A 15,691-nucleotide genomic window follows, 5' to 3' on the forward strand; every position below is an offset into this window, starting at 1 on the left:
TAAAAATATGACTTGTAGACCTGAGCAGACCCTTTCATCAAAAGACCTTGAGACACCATACAAATGATAATTATCTCTTTCATCATCCCCTCTGAGGTAAGAATATTTTTCTTCATTCATAGCGGAGTCTATATAAAATTATTTCTCCCAGACTCCCCAGTCATAGCTGGTATCAGTCACCTCCTGGGCTGTGTGTCAGTTGGCACATAAATCACCTTGTAAAACAAGAAAAACTTTAAATCAGGGGAAACTTATGTTGGGGCTATCAAGAGACTAAGGTCATTAGGGACTTTTGGATTTCAAAGAAAAATCCCCTAATGATGAGTGGAAATGGAAATATACTAGAGGAACTTCAAGTCATATTTTAACTCCATTTTTAGTATTTGGATGACCCAAGAGATAAATGGGCTTCAGAATGCATTCTGAAGTTGCAAGCGTCCTGGAGTCAAAATAAGGAGTACCTGACTAGCTATCCATCCTCAGAGGAATGATAATAAAAATCTTAATCTGGGGGAATGCTTCGTTTTATTGCCCACATCCATGGAAGTTCACCATGGCTGATCAAACTTTTAATATCTGGTCACAGCAGGACATCACTCTAGGTGATACCCAACTGCACAGTTCGTACTTGACATTTTTATTCCCACCTTTGTGCTGCCAAGGAGGGACCCTGCACTTAGTTCCCAAATCTTTTCAAGTGTCAAGAAAATTTGCCAGCACAAAAACTCCCACATAGCCATTACCTGGATTCACCAATTATTGCCGTTTTGCCTATTCATTCTCCATCTATAAAAACTTATTCCTATTGGTGACTGAGTTGCTTTCACTAGGGAGTATTACCCATCAGCCCTTGTGTTTCCTGAGAACAAGGACATCCCTGTATGTAACCACAGTGTACTTACCTACTGAAGGTAATTAAGTATCGATCAATACTTTTATTGAATCAGCTGTCCACATGCCAGTTTTGTCGACTGATTCAATAAGGGCTTTTATTAATTTTTTTAGTACAGGATCCAGACCAAAATCATATATTACATTGTGATTGTCTTCTTTAATTTTGATCAGTGCCTCAGCCTTTCTTTACATTCCATAATAATGACATTTGGAAGAACACTGGCTCATTTTTTTGACAGGGCAAAAGCAATGAACTTTAATGATGATATTCAAGACAGTAAGGTTCCCTAAGCCCCTCGCCTTCTTCTGGGTGTCGGGGATGGAAGCTGTGGGGTCCAGATGCTCAGCATCAGCAGGTGAGCTGGCATGGGCCCCCATTGGAAGTCAAGGACCTCTCTCTTCCTCTCTGTTCTTGCTAGACTGACTAGTCCAGAACTTCTTAGTCCTGGGAGGCCATGTAGTCTATGAGGTCTACCACTCTGTTGCTGACATCATATTCATTCCCATACCAGGAAATGAGCTTTACAAAGTTGTCATTGAGAGCAATGTCAGCTACAGCATCAAAGGTAGAGGAGTGGGTGTTGCAGTTAAAGTTGCAGGAGACAACCTGGTCCTCAGTATAACCAGGATGCCCTGTAGTGAGCCCCTTATGCCTATTTTGCCACCTTCTTGATGCCATTGTAGTTGACAGCTTTCTCCAGGCGCCGTATCAAACCCACGAAGGACACACTGAGAGTAGGAGTATGGAAGGCCATCCAGTGAACTTCCCATTCAGCTCTGGGTTGACTTTGTCAACAGCCTTGTAGGGATGATGTCTTGGGTATCCTCATGGTCATTATACCACAGCTTCCCAGAGGGGCCATCCACAGTCTTCTGTGTGGCAGTGACAGTATGGACTGTGATCATGAGTCTCTCCACAGTGTCAAAGTTGTCATGGATAATCTTGGCCACGAAGGCTAAGCAGTTGGTGGTGCAAGGGGCATTCCTGGCAATCTTGAGTGAGCTGTCATACTTTTCATGGTTCCCACTCATCACAAACATGGTGGCATCAGCAGAAAGGGCAGACATAATGAACCTTTCTGTTCCATCTTTCGAGTGGGCTTTGGCCTTCTGCAGGGTGGTGGCAACACCAAGAGACTCTACCACACACTCAGCACCAGCATCACCCCATCTGATGTTGACCAGATTTCGCTCCTGGAAGATGGAGATGGCCTTCCTGTTGGTAACAAGGCTCCTGTCCTCAGCCATAGCTGTGCTTGGAAACTTACCATGGATAGGATAGAATAGGACATGTAACCCATGTAATTGAGGTCAATGAAGCTGTCATTGATAGCAACAATTTCCCTTTTTTAGAGTTCAAGGCAGTCCTGGGAGCCAGGATCAAAAATGGCCAAATGCTCTCACTTCAGAGCAGTGCCTGGCACATAGGCTTAGTGCCTAGTGAAAATCTTCAGGACAGGCTTCCCATCACCAAACACAGTGTGCCAGGTGGAATTGGACCACATACCAGTCTCAATGGCAGCCATCCCCGCTCTTTCTCTTTTGTCTTTTAATCACATTCACTGTAATTATAAGATGGGAAGTAATTGAGCAGTTATTGAAAGCCTGCCTTTTCCAGAAAAGTAGGCTCTCCCAGCTGACATTAGGAAGACTCCTGCAAAGAGCACTTTATCCCCCCCAAACTTTAACACCCACTGCCATGTTATATGCTCTTGTCTTTTCCCCTTAGGTCCGTAAATCTCATTTCCTTTCTTTTACTCTTCTTTCCTTCTCTCCACACTGTGGGATACAATAGCTTGCTTAGAGTCCGCTGAGCTGAAATTGTGGAGTTCTTGGTAAGTTCTCCCTCATCTAAACATTCTATGCACATTTCGAGCAAGTAAACATTTTAAAGGGTGACTTGTTAGTCTACCTAAGAAAACCATCAGTGCCTTGCTTTGGCACCTTTTGCGTGTAAGCAATGAGTTCATTGCAAGCAGGTGTTTACTGCGATTTAGTTACCACTTAGAGATCAAAAAATGTTTTTGTTTACTTTGCTTACATCCTCGTCAACCATTTTTCAACCACAGATGATGTAATGGATGCTTATAGAGAGGTCACTAGCTCAAGGTCAAACAGGTGGGATTTGAATACAGATCTCTAAATTCCACTCTGGCCGAATCACTCTCTGCCAGGCTCATTTGATGTATATATTGGTACCTATTGTCCTGCACCCTGGCAGGCAGACTAAACATGTGCTTTGGTAACAGGAAAACAGCACACATACAAGGGGTGGGGTGTGGGTTTGGTAAAGTGCTTGCTATGCAAGAATAAGGACCTGAGTTTGGATTTTCTGCACTTATATAAAGAAATGCTAGGCACAGCAGCGTGCTCCTGTAGTCCCAGCACTGACAAGGCAGGGCAGGAGGATCCTTGAGGCTTATTGGTCAGCAAGTCTAGCTGAATTGTTGAGCTCCATGTACAGTGAGAGATGTCCCAATGTGGGCATCAATTGAAGAAGACACTCATCATGAACCTCTGGCCTCCACACATGGGCATGTGCACATGTTCATGGACATGTGTAGAAATGTGTCTGCACACAAAAAGCAATTAAATATATGCTATATAAAAAATCTTGTCTTCTTTTCATTTCTCTTAAGATTGTGCTTATTTTGAAATACAAGGGAAAGGTGGGAAGGGGCCATCGCCATCTCTTTAGTCCTCAGAGCCCTCTTAAAACTCTAACTCCAGTTCTGGGTCCTTTAAAAATAATAAAATGGTGTTTCATTTTAAAATATTCTTTTCATTACTTTAGAGAAAACTTCCCTCATATCGAGCTAATGAGCTTTCCCTGCAAAACATGGCTGGGAGAGAATGTGCTTTCAAATGACTGCTCTCCAGGTGCACTGAGTGATTAGAGCAGCTCCAGAGAGAAAAGAAGGGACAGGGACATCACCTATGTTTCAGGATGCTACATGGGGCTTCATGAGTGGCATTACTTTCTGACTTTTCATTATGTTAAGTCAGCTAAGGATTACATTTTCACTTTATATTCTGAGAAAGTGCTCTTCTCAATACTTAATAGGTAACCCTACTTATTGTTGAGACTTACTTCCATGCTTCTTAACCACTACCACCACCTCTACCTCCTCCTCTCTCCTCCTCCTCCTCTCTCCTCTTCCTCCTTCCTCTTCTTTTGAAACAGGGTCTCACTATGTAGCTCTAGATGGCCTGGAACTCACTATGTAAACCAAGCTGGCTTTGAACTCACAGAAAGCTGCCTGCCTCTGCCTCCCACATGCTGGGTTAAAAGGCATTCGTCATCACACTCAGTTTGGGGTTTATTTCTTTAAAAATCATTTTGTACCCACCGGGGCTGTCGGGGAATAAATTAAGGGAAGATGTTATTGGGCATATGAAAGGAAGTCTACTAAGGGAAGATTCATTAAATAATCCATCAACCTGTACCCACTTCCTCCTCCTTTCATCCCCCCTCTCTTAGTCCTCTTTCCTTTTTGTTTGTTTCTTTGAGACAGGGTCTCAAATAATCCCAGGTTGACCCGGAACTTGCTGTGTAGTCAAGAGTGACCTAGAACTTCTGATCTCTTTGCCTCCCAATCTTCTACCTTGAGGGTTGCTGGTGAGTGCCACCATGCCTGGTCTATGGGATGTTGAGAATTGAAACCAGGGTGGCAGAGGCAGCTTATCCTCCTCCTCCTCCGCCCCCTTTCTCTTCTTCTTATTCAACACCGTTTCTTGCTTTATAGATCAGGCTAGCCTTGAATTCACAGAAATCTGCCTGTCTCTGCCTTCCAAGTGCTGGGATTAAAGCATGTGCCACCACTACCCAATGCCAGGACTTCTTGTATGCTAGGCAGGCAAGTAATTTTACCCGCTTAGTTACATCGCCAGCCTCATATATCCTTTTTATGTCTGTAATTCACTGTTACTAAATATAATTGACTTCATTGTATATATGTATATATATAATATATATGTATATACTCAATGTTGCTTGTCTAAAAAAAAAACAAAAAAAATGAGATCTGAAGTTGTGAGAACAACAGACCTTGGCCGGAGACCCACTTCCCCATCAGCCTGGGAGCAGGCAGCTGTGAGACAATGTTTACTGAAAACATGTTTACTGAAAACCATCCAGTGCCCTAAGAAATGTTTAACAGAGCTATAAGTTCCCGATAAGGGCTGGATAAGGGCTCGCTCACTGAAACACCCTGACTTTGATCTTTCCAATGGCTAGCCCCCTCTTCCTGCCCCCTGCTGCCACTGCCGAATCTGGTGTCAGGGATATAACTACCAGCCAGGAGGAGGAAGGGTGTGTGTGTGTGTGTGTGTGTGTCTGTGTGTGTGTGTGTGTGTGTGTGTCTGTGTGTGTGTATGTGTGTGTATGTGTGTGTGGCGGAAGTTTTTCTGGAGGGAAGCGTTTCTTGGGAAGTTCTCTTGAGCCTTCTTGGGGAGCATAAAGTTTTCTTAACGCAACCGACTGGTCTCTGTGTCATCAATCCCGACACCCATGCCACATTCTTGGATACAGGCTGTGCAGGGGGCGCGGCATGAAGTCACCTTTTCTATTTTACTTATATAAACAGGTGGACAATTGTTGTCTAGTAAACAGGTGTATGTTTATAATAAATGGGGTGAGATTGCCCTGCATGGTGGCTGGTGGACATGCCAACTGGTGACAATTGCTATGCTTATTATTGATTACCAGTTGCTATTTTGTAGGCATGTCAGAAGGCATTCAGCTCTCACTGACCTCAGACCTCAGGGCCAGTCACTGGTATGATCTTCTTTAGCAGATGAAGACAGTGAACCTGGGAAAGATTACAGATAAGTCCATTCCACCTGCCTCCACAGGATAGCCTTTGTTCTGGGTAAATCCTGCTTGCAGCTGTCAGGAGGTGTTTTAGAAGGGCTTGGGTAGTATTCAGGAAACTAGGGAAGGAGCTATTGCAGAGGTCTAGGCATGTGGTGACAGAGCCAGGTCTAGAATTTCAAAAGTGAAAACACCTACATGAATTGAACTGGAAGCATCTGAAGATGAACTGTTTAGAGACATGGAGTGTTTGAGGTCCAACCCTGTTGTGACAGGGATGGACGGTGTTGGAAAAGCTACAGAGGCTATGATCCTTCCAAACCTTTATTGTGAGGTTAGAGAGATGCCTTAGTGGTTAAGAGCACTTGTTGTTCTTGCAGAAGACTGAAATTCTATTCCCAGCACCCATGTTGGCTGCTCATAACCACCTATAACTCCAGGTCCAGAGGATCTGGCACCCTCTTCAGGACTCTGGGGACACTTGCAGGCATGTGGTACACAGATTTCCACTCATGACCACATGTACACATAAAAATACACACTACATTAAAAAATATTTTAAAATAACTTTTGTTGTTCCAACTCCTCTATAGAAAACAGCCAATGAAAATTAGAATAAGGTAGAAAAGATGAAATGTTTGAAAGTAAATAGTTTCATCATTTCTGGAAAATATAATAAGGCTACACAATGATTCTCTGTTCTACCTTGAGACTTCTTTATTAAAGAGAAACAGTCTACAATTCACATAGCAGCTGGATTCAAACCAGCTTCTGGAGTGTTTGAAAGTGATTAACTGCAGTTTGCTTTTTGAGTACTTTAAATACTCCCTTTGGAAATCTTGCCAAGCTCATCATGTGTTTCTAAACTCATTCTCCTTTAAAAAAGGAGACAAGATAAACTCTGGCTGAGCCTGTGTCCCTTATAATGAGGTTTACTCAATTAGAAATATCGACTGGCCAAAGGAACCTATATCTTCTACATCAATACAAACACTTAAGAAAAGATTTTTTTATTTATGCATATATTTCACTGAGTGTATTTGCACATATCTGCATAAGTGCCCTTGGAAGACAGACAAGACATTGGATCCCATGGAACTGGAGATACAGGTGTTCTGAGCATCCCAACATTGGTCCTGGGAATTGAACTCAGATCCTTTGTGAGAACAGCAAGTACTCTTCAACTCTGAAGCATCTCTTCAGCCCCTAGAACCAGTGTTTCTTATCCCTAGATCTTCCTTCCATTTAAGCTTTAGCTGGCATTAAAGGCTGTGTTAGAGACACCTATATTTATTACTTTGCCTTCTACCAAATAGGCTGATACAAGACAGGGATAATGACCAGCGTGGTGGTTTGAATAAGAATGCTCATATATTTGCATTCCTAGTCCCTAGCTGATGAACTATTTGGAAGGATTAGGAGGTGTGTCCTTGTTGGAGGAGGTGTGTCACAGAGAGTGAGTTACCTTTGAGATCTCAAAAGACCACACTAGAGTGTCCCTCTTTCTGCTTGCTGCCTGGGGATCAGGACATAAAGCTCCAGTGTCAAGACCGTCTACTTCCCACCATGATGATAACTGACTAACCTCTATAAGCAAGTCTCCAGTTAAATGCTTCATTTCACAAGAGGTACCTTGATCATGGTGTCTCTTCACAGCAATAGAACACATATATCAACACAACTCATTGAACATGGAGAAGTCGAGCTGGTGCCTACATAGAGTCTTCATGTCTATCTTCTAGTGTCTTTGGTAGAGGAAGGCACTTTGCATACTACAGAAGGAGAAACACAAATGCCAACCCAGTTACATACCCTTTGATTACAATGGTGTTCTGCCTGAAAGACATGGAATGCAATGTGTGGCACAAAGTCACCAGTGAATCTCTGATTTGACTTAAGGCCCACTCCATGAGATGGAACCCATATCCAGCATTGCGTAGGTGACCAAAACACAGAGACTAGATAGCCAGGGTCCTAGGGAAGTAACAATAAGATTACTTCTAATGACATTCTGCTGTACTCACAGATCACTGCCTTGTTCCACCATCATCAGAGATGCCTCTTCTTGCAGCAGATGGGAGCAAATACAGAGACACACAGCTAGACATTATGCAGAGAGTAGGAGACTTTGGGATACTCAACCCCTAAATGGGATGTTTTCATCAAATTCCTCCCCTTAGGGTTCAGAGAACCCCTTGGAAGAGGAAGTGGAGAAGAGTGTAAGAGCCAGAGGAGATGGAGGATATCAAGAACACAAGACCCTCTAAATCAGCATGACCAACACACACATGAACTCACATAGACTGAGGCAGCGTGCACAGGGCTGGGTCTGCACCAGATGGACATATGCCCTACCCCTAATCCAGAAGCAATCTCCAATTGATAACCAGTTTTAAATGAAAAGCATATCTATTCTTCTCTCTTTTTACCCTTCATGTTCTCTGGGCTTCCAGTTTAGATGTTTTTATAGGATCCTGAGTATGCAAATGAGTGCGTCTCTATTTATTTTGCCTTCTCTTGAGTTTTATTTCTTCCGTTTTTATGATTTGGCGAATTCCAATATGATAGTCTTTGTTTTATCAGATTTTATTTTATTATTATCCTATAGAAGCCTGTTTTTTTTCTAATGAGAGATAGAAAGGGGGTGGATCCACATGAGAGGGAATTGGGGGAGGAACTCAGAGGAGTAGTGGGGGGGTAACCACAGTCAAGCTACATCATGAGAGGGAAAAAAAACTGTTTCCAATAAAAGGGGGGATAAAACAAACAGTAACTAAGACAGGCAGTTTCTTGACACGCTCTGCCTGAGATACGTGAAGGATGAAGGATGTAGGTGTGGGGCTGTTTCCTCTAACATTCGCTGAATACCTTCCCAGGTCAGGGTTCTACACTTATTGCCTTCTTTAGTCCTCCTAACCAGCAGGTGTAGGGAGAGCACCAGCACTTCAGGTGAGCATGTCCAACTCTCTGCTGACCATCTTCACTGTTCACCCCACAAACAACTCAGAGGACTCACTGTGTTTCTCACCTCCTTCCTTTCCTGGTCCCATCATCACCTAACCTAGACTTACCGGTTCCACTGATTTCTATGTCCTTTCTCCTTCCTTGTGTACCCATCCAGTTATTAATCCCATTTGTTTAGTTGTCTATCCCTTTGGATTCATTTCTGTCACTGCTATAAAATGGAACCACCCCATATCTGCTTCTCTTTCTCTGCTTCCAGAGTCACATGATCCTCTTCCTTTTCATGAGTTACATATCTCTCTCCTTCTTGCTTGAATGCCACAGGGGTGCTCTGCTCACCCAGGCATACCAGGGCAACCTACTTCTCTCGGTATCCCAAGGGGGGAACATGGCTGTATGGTACAGATTACCTTCCTTATGCTCTCTACTTTCCTGAGCTGTTTGTAGACCCCACAAGTCTGACTGTCCCTGGAGTATTTTATTTTTATCCACATTTCACACGTGTCATTATTTCCTGTCTCTTTTTTTTTAATAACACCTCACCACCACTCTTAGGTTCAAGCCTTCCCCCATCTTAGCCTTCTGAGTGTCTAGGTCTAGATGTATGTGTCCAGCAAGATACTCTGCTTAATTTTTTGTACTTATTCATTTGTGTGTATGTATGTGTGTGTGCGCATGTGCACGTGTGTGCATGCATGCATGTGTGGATGTCATAGTGTGAATGTGGCGGTCAAAGAACAGCTTGCAGGAGGTGGTTCTCTCCCTTCAGCTGTGTGTTCTAAGGATCAAATAAAGACTGTCTGATTGGCAGCAAGCCCCTTTACCTGCTGTACTCATACTCTGTCTTTCAGGGCCAGATGCTATTTCAGTGTTCATGCATGTACATCTTAAAATCTTTTCACTTGTCCCTTTGTGGGCAATTGTAATTCTCTTCCTTGGCTATGGCAGTCATGGCTTTTCTCATTGATGGGATGAAATCACTGTCAAAGACAGCTGACTGGACAAGGGGGAGCTCTTGAACCCCAGACTGATGACTGAGAGGCCAGCAGGGGACTGATCCAGACTCCCTGAATGTAGTGCCAGTGAGGAGGCCTCAGCAATCTCTGGGGCCTTGGGTAGTAGATCAGTGTTTACCGTGGCATGCAAATGGACTTTGGGAGTCCACCCCACATGTAGGGATACTCTCTCAGCCTGGACACATGGGGAAGGGCCTAGGTCCTGCCCTGGATGAAATGACAGACTCCGGAGATCTCCCCATGGAGGATCTCCTCACCCTCCATGGGGAATCGTGTAGGGATTGGGTTAGGGGGAGCTGGTGGAGGGACAAGGGAGGAGGAGTGGGAGAGGGAACTGGGATTGACATTGAAGCATGCATGTTTCTAATTTAAATAAAAACATATATTGAGAAACAAAGGAAGAATTCAAATAGTATAATGTTTGAAATTAGTGTCAAATAAGCTGTTATGAATGTACCTGTCCCCTTTTGTCTTAGGGAGAACAAGTGACCCATCCAAGATCATTTTGGCTAATGGCATAGATAGAGGTGTGAGACCAATTTCAAGTACTTTAAGATACATGAGACTTCCTATAGTAGCAAAAGTTGGGGTAGGGAGATGTTTCGGTGGGAAAAGGTACTTGCTTCAAACTTGGTGACCCCAGTTCCATCCATGGAGCCCACACAAAAGAGAAGAGTAGCAGCTCACATGAGTTGTCCTGAGATCACAGCATGCCCCTCCCCACACAGAATGAATAAATGTGAAACAGAAAAATTAAGGAAAGTCTAACATGGGCATTTCCTTTAATTTTAGGCTTAAGAAAAGCCTAACTTTATCACTACCATTATTATTCAATTCAATTATTTTTATTAAATTGATAAAGTTGTATATGTAACTATTGCTGTAATTCAATTTCAAAACATTTCTTTTCTTATACTTATTTGCAGTTAACCTGTATTTCTGCCTCCAGCTATGTGCGACCATTCATACCTCTCCTGTCTCTGTAGACTTACACATATGAATGGAATTATAAAATATGTGATCAAAGAGCCTTGATAGCGCAGTAGGTATTACGTCAGTCTCATAAAACATGTGATCTTTTACAGTGACTTCTTCATATAATGTTTTTAGATGGATTTTCAGTTTATACCAGTAATTCTTTGTTTCCTTCTTATTGTGGACTAGTAGGCCATGCATGCTTCCTTTTCATGGTTGATTAGCATTTTACCTTAAACCATATTGTGCTTTCCCATTAAATAGCTCACTCCTTTTGGCTATCATGAATAGCTTTGCTATGAATAGTCACATGTAAGGTTTTTCTTGGACATATGTTTCCATTTCTCTCAATATACAGAGCTTGAAATGGGTTGGGTAAGTTACACGGTAATTTTGTTTACTTTTGTTTATGTTTAATTTCTAATATTTAATTTTGAAAAAAATATGTCCTATCATTTATGCCAAGATGTAAAAGCTGGAGAAAGAGTAAGCCAAGGAGGGAGAAAGAGAAACGATATAGGCTGTGGCAAAGCACTAGTTTCTTTGTTCCATATGTGATACCTATAAGGAAAAATTATATTTTGCATTAAAAACCCAATTCAGAATAGCATTAAGGGAGGCTAGAGAGACCCCAGGACCCATGTATCAAGAAGGGAGCATCCTTAAGCACATGTAACCCCAGCACTGTGGGAAGCAGAAACTGAAGGACTGATAGGCTTTACTGGTTGCCAGACTAATGAGAAAATGTGAGTGCCAGGTTCAAGAGACCTTGCCTCAAAAGGATAAGACAAAGAGTGCTGCACCCAGTGCCTTCCTCTGGTGTCCTCATGTGCCCAGGCACTTCCCCCCCACAATGCATTGCATAACACACACACACACACACACACACACACACACACACACAAATGCACATACACTCACTAGCATTGTGAGGGGAAAAGTGTCCCTTTCCTGGTCCTGTGGAATGATAGCTGCAGGATCTCCATGGGTCAGGGCAACAGCAGGATATCTGAGAGGCGTTTTGATGAGGGTCCAGTGATGATGGTGTGACCGAGGCCAGAAACCTTGAACCAGACCAATGACTCTTTGCAATGAACATTTGTGTGTGGGGCTGATTGGACAAAAGGATATACTGCCTGATACACCACAGTTCCCAATATCACTAGGACAATGAAGAGGTGTTGGAAGAGTGGGAAAGACAGAGGATTGAGATTCTTTTTTTTTTTTTTTTTTTTTTTTTTTGGTTTTACGAGACAGGGTTTCTCTGTTTTGGAGGTTGTCGGTCCAGCCTGGCCTCGAACTCACAGAGATCTGCCTGCCTCTGCCTCCCGAGTGCTGGGATTAAAGGCGTGTGCCACCAACACCCGGAGATTCTTTTTGTTGTTTGTTTTAAATTAATTTTGGGGGTGGTTTATTTTGGGGGGATGCTACAGGGGTGAGGGGCAGATATGGGGGGACTTGGAGATGAGTGGGATGGGGGTTCATCCTGTGAAATTCCTAAAGAATCAATGATGAATTATGTTATAAAAGAAAATGTATCCCTTTCTTGAAAGTCATGAATATGCCTGCATCACATCAGGGCTGGATTTTCTCAGTTTGAATTGAAAAATTCAACAATAAATTACTTTCTGAAACCCCACATTAATTAAAAGCAAGACAAAGCAAGTAAACAAACAAAAACCCAGACTCTGGCCTGATACAAAGATTGGAAGGGGCATGTACCTAAGGAAAGACTGTGTGACTGCGCCTCATGTTCCTTGTCTTTGTTGGGACAAGCTAACCACCTCCCACGCATGGCAATAATATTTGCAGGGTCCAAAAGTCATAGTTCTGATTCTGTGGCTTCCCAGAAAAAAAAAACAGTATTGGCAAAATATAGGAGAATGGTCATATTCAAGACCTGTCTCTCCGAGATACTTTGTTCGTCTTTGTCACATTTTTGTGGATGTTGTTTTGTGTGTGTCCCTGACTGTTTTCCCTCAGTCCATTCTTTAGTGCAAGACAGAGCAAGTATTCATGACTCTGGTTAAGCCAATCAGCTGAGTACACAATACCTTTGTTAATCCAAGGTAACCTACGTGTTTAAACACTGCCTGCAAAGACAGCTTCAGTACAACACAATTGCATTAAAAACCACAGTGTGAAGTTTGGAGATGATTTCTAATGGGCCCCAAAGAGAGCTTTTGGTTCTTAGGTTTATGACCAGAAGTTCATGGCACATTAAGTTTCCCATCTGAAAAGCAGGAAAGTCCCTTGCTACAACTTATAAAAGTGATTGGAGAAGGAAAATATCATGTGTTCTCTCGATGGTAAGTATTCTCCAAGTGCAATAATAGAGCTCCCGTTCCCTTTCTGTGACTTCAAACTGAGCAAGATCCAAGGATGAGGGTCTCATCAGTCCAAGGTTACTGCTGGCTATCTTTTCCATCACCTGCTTGTAATTCTTGCTTTGAACTCCTGGAAATGGCCCTTTGAATTTTCCTTTGTGACACAATATCGTTAAATTCGTGTGGTTTGTTTGGTCTGTGACTATGCCCCAAGGATAGGCAAATTACCTAGACCTGAACAGCTGAAGGGAGGTATATCTCTAGTCAATGTGATTGGATCACAACTGGGCACACAATCCAGCCTGGGCTGTTGAAAAGTCTGGAGCTTTTGATCAAAGCAAAGAGCTCTGATTACTGTGGATTCTTCGAGTGGGAGAACTTTTGTTGAGAGTGGCTCAGGAATAGCTCTTTATTCCTGAGATACTGGAAATCTTTCCGTAGAGGGAGAGAAAAATCCCAACTGTGAGGACAGTGGAATCCAGAGATGAGAAAAGCAAGCCCTATGTGGTGTCCTATCAGCCTCTGGGCCAGCTGAGCTGCAGCACCAACCACTTATTCACAGGTAAGCCATTTTCTGTTTGTGTCCGTAGCTCTGTACAAGGCACAGGAACACAGACTTTCTTCCTGCCTTGAAACACCAACACTCAGACTTCTGAAAACAGTCTTAGCAGCGACTATGACTTCAGCATGTTTAAGATCTATTCACAGGTGCCATACATCAAAACTTCAGTAAGTTAAAACTGGAGGAATCCCAGAAGGCTTGCTACTTCAAAGGTAAAGTGACTGTCTCTGGACCATCTGCTGTGGTATAATTGGACTGTCGTGATGCTGGAGTCTGGTGAGTGCATCTTAGTAAAATGGGTTTCAGAACTGGAGATCCTTCATAGGAATGAGTTCTAGGATCAATTATTAGACAGTGGTCAGATTTTTAAAAAACAAAGAGAATTGAGAACATCAGAATACATCGCATATAGCAAGGATAAATAATATTCTGTGAGGCTTTTGTTTCTGTTGACTATAAAAGATGCTATGTAGGTGAGTCTGATAGAGACTGTATCTTTACTGTGGCTCAAGGTCAAAGTTTGAAAACCTCTTTAGAGGGTAGTAGAATTGTTTTTACAAGTGTGTTTTTATCAAAAAGGGAAAAGCAGTATATTTTCCGTATCAGTAAAGGGTTGCCTAGCATTGAAGTCAAGCCAGCCCCTGTAGACAGCATGAACTCTAAATGAAGGCTCTGAGCCTGAGTTATAGACACATTTTTCCTGCTTGCCTCCTGCATTACTAAGTCACCAGTAACAAGGGTGTGCTTTACAGTGCTTTGGGATTCTTTGGGGGTTGAAAGTGCTGCATAAAATCAAGTCTAGTCTGTTTATGGATGTAATTCCCTGTGCCCAGAGATCAGGATGTGTGCTGTGGTCTGAATTACACTGCATCTGATTCTCATTAACTGCTCGTGATTCCCCCTGGATCTGGTTTCGCTGCCCTCTCTGAATTACTGTGCACATGGCTGGCTTCTGCAGAGTGTGCAACCCCAGCCTTCGGCAGTCAAGTCTGTTGCTCTGTTATTACCCAAGCTGCAATTGGAGTAGATCCTAAGAGGAGTGTTTTAGACACACACACACACACACACACACACACACACAAAACCTGTCTAGTGATCAAAGAAACTCACTGAGCTACATGTTTCTGCATTGGTGAGCAGATTACCAAACACTATGGGAAGGCATATGTGGTCTGATTTCTTAGGCCATGCTAATACCCAGGTTTCTGAACTCCAGCTTCCAAAACATCAGGACCATAAATGCCCATTATTTAAGTCATCTACACTGTTGTATTTTGTTATGGCAACCCAAGCTTATACAGACAGATGGTAAGCACAGCCTTTCGTGATTCTGCCTTCATACAAGAACAGTGTTGCTCACCTCCTAGCACAAGAAATGGCCATGTGTGGTGCCCACTGTGTGGCCAGCTTGCTCTGAGCACTAGAGGGTCATTAATTTATACAGGCTTCATAGCAGTTCACAAGCAGGTTAAGCTAATATTCTGAAAGTTTTTGTTTTTGTTTTTGTCAGTTTGACACAAGCTAGTACCTGAGAAGTGGAAACTTCAATTGAGAAAATGCTACCATCTGATTGGTCTGTGGGCAAGATGATGGGGTAATTTCCTGGATTGAGGTGGGAGGGCCCAGTCCAGTAGGGGTGATGTCACTCCAGGCAGGTGGTCCTGGGTAGTGTATGAAAGCAGAGCAACCACTAGAGAGTCCTCACCTCTACCAATACTCAGACCGAAGGGGTGATCCTGTCCTCAGATTGCTCCTGACTGCACTTCTCCTCAGATTCACTCAGACTGCCGCGGCGTCCTGTCTCCATCCTCCTCATCTTCCTCTCTAGTGCTGGGATTAAAGCCGTGGGATCCCTAGTGCTGGGATCACCTTTGTGTGATCTCTGTTTCTCTTTTAGACTGGATCAATTTCATGTAGCTCAGGGTGGTCTTGAATTAACAGAGATCCATCTGCCTCTTGTCTCCTGAGTCCTGGGATTAAAGATGTGTGCCACCATTGCTTGGCCTCTATGGCTAACTAGTGGGACAAGCTTTGTTTGCACTCTGATCTTCAGGCAAGCTTTATCTGTTAGCTCATCAACAAGATGTCACCCCACCTGGGCTTTAGGATATGTAAGATGAATAAAACACTTTCTCCACAG

At 43.1% G+C, this 15,691-nt stretch overlaps 1 pseudogene; it reads right to left on the reverse strand.

Moving 5' to 3' along the window:
• Positions 1 to 1,333: 1,333 nt before the first annotated feature.
• On the reverse strand, positions 1,334 to 2,420 carry LOC101843939 (annotated as a pseudogene).
• Between the last annotated feature and the right edge of the window lie 13,271 nt (positions 2,421 to 15,691).

Source organism: Mesocricetus auratus, unplaced genomic scaffold (genome assembly GCF_017639785.1).
Source record: "Mesocricetus auratus isolate SY011 unplaced genomic scaffold, BCM_Maur_2.0 Super-Scaffold_100676, whole genome shotgun sequence".
Taxonomy (NCBI): domain Eukaryota; kingdom Metazoa; phylum Chordata; class Mammalia; order Rodentia; family Cricetidae; genus Mesocricetus; species Mesocricetus auratus.